This window comes from Podarcis melisellensis (assembly GCF_964234715.1).
Source record: "Podarcis melisellensis genome assembly, chromosome: 6".
In the NCBI taxonomy this organism is placed as follows: domain Eukaryota; kingdom Metazoa; phylum Chordata; class Lepidosauria; order Squamata; family Lacertidae; genus Podarcis; species Podarcis melisellensis.
Genome location: NC_138538.1, coordinates 5,300,910 through 5,306,909, shown reverse-complemented (window position 1 = coordinate 5,306,909; position 6,000 = coordinate 5,300,910). Strand labels below are relative to the sequence as shown.

At 51.4% G+C, this 6,000-nt stretch overlaps 1 protein-coding gene across 1 annotated transcript in view; it reads left to right on the top strand.

Moving 5' to 3' along the window:
• The first annotated feature begins 262 nt into the window (after positions 1-262).
• Positions 263-6,000, top strand: part of HELZ2 (helicase with zinc finger 2) — a 48,520-nt gene continuing 42,782 nt past the window's right edge. The window contains exon 1 of the mRNA XM_081916567.1: positions 263-439. The gene's annotated coding sequence lies outside the window, so the exon portion shown is untranslated. The remainder of the gene's footprint in view (positions 440-6,000) is intronic.

Below are 6,000 nucleotides of genomic sequence, written 5' to 3'. Positions count from 1 at the left end.
TATCTATCCATTTAAAAGAAGATGTAGGATGGAGAGGCAAGGGCCCCGCGCCCAAGCACGATGCAAGGCCTCCCGGGTCAACCTGGCGCCGGGAACCCATCGCGTCCGCGCAATGCCCGGACTTGCTCCAGAAAGGCGGAGGCGCGCCGAGGCAGCCGGCTGCGCGGATCTGGCTGCGCCGTCGGGGCCGAGCAGGGGCGGGCGCGGCTTGCCGGGCTGCCCCGCCCCGGGGCTGGAGCACCGCCTGATGTAATTTCCGAGAAGCGCTGCCATAGGTTTGGCGGCGGCGAGGCCCCAGAAAACGAAACCGTGGCCGGGCTTTAAATAACTCTCCGGCTGCCTCCCCCTCCACCGGCGCATCTTTCCGTCCGCCCTCAACTTCATCCCAAGGCTGATCGCGGGCATCGGACGCGCATCGCGATTCGGACGCGTTCCCACGGTAAGGTTCTGCGCGGGGCAGGTTGAGAGGGCGCTTCCTCCGCCTGCGTTTCCAGGGGGGGGGGCGTATCTCGGCCGCCCCCATCTCTCCCCGCCACCCTCCTGCTCCTAGGGAGGTTGGATCTTGCGTGGGAACCGGAGCGGCGGCACGACCCGCGTCTGAATCCAACCCGATCGTCTGAATCCAACCCTCCCCCGGGGGCTTGGAACGGGGATCGCGAGGCAGCTCGGAGTTGCGGATCGGGGAGCTTTTGTTGCGGGGATGGGGAGAGTGGGGACTCCCCACGTGGCGAGCGCAGGCTGGGACCCAGGGCTTGCTGCGGACCCAGAGAGAGAGAAGACATTAACGTGGGAATGGACGGTGCGCTTCTAGCCTGGTGCCAGGATGCGCCCTCCATCCCCAACGCCAGGGATCTGGGATCCGCCGCGTCTCTGCTTCCCTTCCCTGCCTCTTCACAAGAGAGAGAAAAGGAGAGACAAAGGAAGGGCGAGTTGAGAGCGCCAGGCGCGATCCGGCAAAGCGGGTTTGCTTGCGCCGATCCAATCCCGAGGATGGCGCGGAGGAAGGGAGGCTGGTGCGCCCTCGGGGCGCGCGGAGGAGCGCGCGGAGCTGCCGGCGCGTCTCTGTATTAGTCTCCGTGAGGTTGAGATCAGCCGGCGGAACTCCCCGAGACAGCCTCTCTCCCATCTTTTCGCAAAGCGAGAGGTGTTTCTCAGCACTGTCTCTCTCTTCCCTTGACCTTTTGCCGCCCTTAATTTATGTATTTTTAAAATAGAAAAGATGTATACTGGTTTCTATTCAGGTAGATATGTTCCTGCGCCCTGCAGCCTCCCCCAAGCTGGCACCCTCCAGATGTTTTGGAACACAACTCCCCCCAGTCGTCCCCCCCAGGGCATGGCCCAGACATCTGGAGGGCACAGTCCAGAGCAGCTGGGGGGGCGGGGAGGCTGCAAACCTGCCAGGTGTGCTTCTGCCCCTGTGGACTTTGCCAGACTTTGGTCTACTCTGCGTGCAGCTGAGGAAATCGCTCCAGCCCCATCCATTCTGAGCCTTGCAAGGTCACTCCTCCCCCAATCTGTGGGTTTGTTTTTGCTCCCCCCCCCCCCCTCTGACTTCACCTGCCTCCAGGTTTGAGGTGGCTTAGGTTGCCAGGCAAGACTTGCCCGCATCTGTTCAGGGCTGTCCTTCCTCCCAAGGCTCAGTGTTTATTCTGAAGGCTGAACAACAACAGGGTGACGTAGCAGAGTCTGGCTGGGCTGCTGCTCTAGCAGCAACAACAAGGACTTCTGTGGCACCCGAAAGCTTGCTCATTTCGGCAGGAAGGGTTTTCACGTATTCCCCACCCACCCAACTGCTGCCTGAGCTTATTTTTTGGGTTTGTGGTTTTGTTACATTTCCACCCCACCTTTAAGGAGCACAAAGTGGCTTACATAATCCTCTTCCTTCCCATTTATCTGCACAACAGCCCTGTGAGGTAGGTTAGGTGGAGAGGGAGTGACAGGCTCAAGGGTGCCCAGCCAGCTTCATGGCTGACTGCAGATTTGAACCCTGGTCCCCCAGGTCATAGTCCTGGCACGCTAACCCAGCCCTTTCCATACTTGGTTCTCCAGCTGTTTTTTTGGACTACAACTCCCATCATCCCTATCTACCAGGGCCAATGGTCAGGGATGATGGGAGTTGTAGTAAAAAAAAAACAGCTGGAGAACTAAGTTTGGAAAGCACTGCTCTAACCACTGCACAATACGGCCTCTCACAAAATTGTTTGAAAACATGCTCCCCCCCAAATAATATGAATATATTTGCAATCTCCCTTTCTTTCAAGGATTTTAGGGTAGCATTCATGGTTCTTCCCTTGTCTGTTTTATCTCCACAACATCCCTGTGAGGTAGGTCACTCAGCTTTGTGACTTTGGTTCAGCCTCCTCACTCCCCTCTGCATTTTATCCTTAGAAACAGCCCTGAGAGGTAGGTTAGGCTGTTTCTAAGGAGCTTTGCAGGAAGGTGGGGGTTCGAATCGGGGTCTTCCCAAGTCTAGACCGGCATGCCAGCTGCGAAGCCACCCTGTCTCTCTCTCCTTTGATCTGGCAAAGTGGGCTTTAGTCCACAGACCCAGATGCCACAATAATTATATCAGTCTTCAAGCTGCCATAAGAAATCATGAAGGCAACAGGCTTATATATTTACTGTGGTGTCCAGTTGTTAGCTTTGCTGGAACAGACAAAAACTTTATTTTCAACATTTCCCCTGTGGATCTGGAGGGCTAGAAAGCACAATAGTTATTGCCCCCAAACCCCTTGACTCTTCCCCCTTTCCTGAAATCCACAATGAATTTCTCAATTTTCAGACTTTTGATGTTGCCGGTTGATGTGGTTGCTAGACAGTGATCACAAAAGGGCTCATCCTATTTTTAAACGCTATGCGGAAAGTGTTTTTTTTAAATATTGCCAGTATTTGAACAAAGCTCAAAAGCTGTTTGCAAAGCAGGTTGAAGCATCTGAAATGAATTGCAAATGTACCTCACCCCACCCAATAATTTCTGTTTGTGCATTACTCGTGTGTAATGTGCAGGCGGATATGTTGAAGCAGGAGGGAGGCTGAACTGCTGGCAGTAGTAGTGATTCAGTGGGGAATCATGGAATTGTAGAATTGGAAGGGACAACTGAGGATCATCTAGTCCGACCCTCTGCATTGCAGGAATCGAGTGCCTTTGTCCACCTAACCCCACCAGCAGCAGAGGTTTTCCAATTAAACAAAAATTGCATGGGACACGTAAGCTGTAACTTCACTATGAACTTAGTCCTGGTTCTGCTTGTGGATGCAAGGGGGGGGGGAGAGGAAACCCCCCCACAATCATTGGGGGGGGGGAGAGAGATACAGATAGCAATATGGAAACCCAACAAAGCTAATTTATAGATTTTGATCTAAGGTAGAATATATGGCTCCGCTGGTGCAATCGCGCAGCAGTGACTTCCCTGCCATTTCGCTCCTCTTTCCCCTGGTTCAAACGCAGACGGTTGCATCAGAAAGTGACAGCATGTTTATTTTACTTTGTCTTCCCCCAAGTGAAGCTAATAACCCGGAGTCTGCTAGGATTGCACAACGCTGTATTTGCAGTTTGCAAAGCCACCCGATCCTCAGTATCGCTGACTGGTGAAGTTAAGGAACAGGAAAAGCTTCTGCAGAAAAATGAAGCCCTGGGCTTTTTCCCGCCTTGCATTGCTAGGATGTAGGGTGTTCGTTTTTTCCGGCTGTTTGCATTCCATGTGCAGGCCTTTGTGTGTGTACAGTGGCGTAGCGTGGGGGGTGCAGGGGGGGCCGGTCGCACCGGGCGCAACATCTGGGGGTTAGGGTTAGGGGGCGCAAATTACTTGCCTTGCCCCGGGTGCTGACAACCCACGCTACGCCACTGTGTGTGTGTGTGTGTGTGTGTGGAGAAGGGGGGAAATTTAGCCTGGGGGTGGGGAATGCCAGAATAAGGGGCTCTCTAGACCAGGGTGTGGGAAACTATTTCAGCCCTAAGGGCAAATCCCAGGGTAGGCAGCGCCAGAGGCAAAGGCGAGCAGAGCAAAAGGTGTCACTCATGGCTCTGAATGTTGACATCCTGTAACGTGGGAACCAGTACAAAATTGCAGCTTCTGTTTTTGGGATGCCCAGCTGCGGCTTTGCAAAGAGTTGTGGTTGTGCTGATAGGTTCTGCTTTGGGGTGTGCCAAACAGTGAGTGCTTGTTCACACCTACCAGTTATCAGTGCGCAATTAAGTTTCAAACAGGGAGGCTGACTTTTGAGTTCCAGAAATGCACACCCTCCTTTTCTCTCTCCACCACAAAGAAGATAAGGTTCAGGATCCTATTATTCCCCCTCCTGCACAACACCCATTGTTCCTTAAGTTACTTCCGCTAGATGACCAGGAGCTAAGAAATTCTATCCTGATATTTCATGCTCAAAGCCTGCTCCCTAAATACGGTTGTGTTTCCACACCCAATATTTCTGTTATCTGCTCTCCAGAGCAAAAGGAGCAGTTCTCTGTGTGCTGGACAGAGAGACACCCTGGGGAGAGTGAAGAGTGTTGCAGAGATTTTATTATAAGCTACTTCTTATTGATTATTTATGCACCACTCTTGGGCCCAGCGGTGCTCAGCAGCACGAATGCGAGTGCCAGAGGGTGATAAGTTAGGAAGGAAGCATTGGGAATCCTCTGTATTGTAGCAAAGAGAAGCCACTTGACAACGATTTGAATGCAGGGACCATAGGGGAGGGAAGCAGTGTTAGAAACTAGGATAGAATCGTAAAGGTAAAGGTACCCCTGACCATTAGGTCCAGTCGTGTCCGACTCTGGATTGCGGCGCTCACCTCGCTTTACTGGCCGAGGAAGTCGGTGTACAGCTTGCGGGTCATGTGGCCAGCATGACTAAGCCGCTTCTGGCGAACCAGAGCAGCGCACGGAAACACCGTTTCCCTTCCCGCTGGAGCGGTACCTATTTATCTACTTATACTTTGACATGCTTTCGAACTGCTAGGTTGGCAGGAGCAGGGACCGAGCAACGGGAGCTCACCCTGTCATGGGGATTCGAACCGCCGACCTTCTGATCGGCAAGTCCTAGGCTCTGTGGTTTAACCCACAGCACCACCCGTGTCCCTTTAGGATAGAATCATAGAATTGTAAAATGGGAAGGGACCCCAGGGGTTATCAAGTCCAACCCAATTTCAGCAATACATCCATGACAGATAGGACCTTAAACCTAAGTTAACAGCTGCCACAGCAAAATGTCTCTGGGCACCACTGTCTCCCCTCAATAAAGTTTTCTTTATTCCCTGGCTTTTTTCTGGCCCATGTAGGACCAGTCTGGATAGTTAGCCTTGGTGAAAACTTGACGTTTTCATCCCAAAAAAAGTTTTTGATTTGAGTTTCCATTGAAATGAGGCTGTGTTTTAATGTTGTTTTTTAATCTTGTTTTTAAGTTGTATTTCAGTCAATTTGTTTTTATATCGGGTGTTAGCTGCCCTGAGCCCGGTCTTGGCTGGGGAGGGCGGGGTATTAATTAATTAATTAATATTATTATTCATGTCATTTCTATACCGCTTCATATTTTAAAGATAAAATCTCAATGCAGTTTACAACACGTCAAAGCATCAAATGAAAGAATATAGAATAAAAGAAATTCAAGATTCCAGGAAAATATTTCAGATCCTTCTCTAAGTGGCATATTGCATTCCCTGTATTTATTTACCTACATAATTTATAGAGCTGCCCCATGGCCAAAGTACTCTAGGCAAGCAGTGTGGTATAGTGGTTAGAGCACTGGACTAGGACCCAGGAGATTGCATGGCTCCCTATTTGAGTCATGAAGCTCACTGGGTAACCTTGGAGTAGTTCGCAGCCTCTTAACCTACCTCACAGGGTCGTCATAGGAATTACCGTAGTTTTTGCTCTATAAGACTCACTTTTTCCCTCCTAAAAAGTATGGGGAAATGTGTGTGCGTCTTATGGAGCGAATGCAGGCTGCGCAGCTATCCCAGAAGCCAGAACAGCAAGAGGGATCGCTGCTTTCGCTGTGCAGCGAT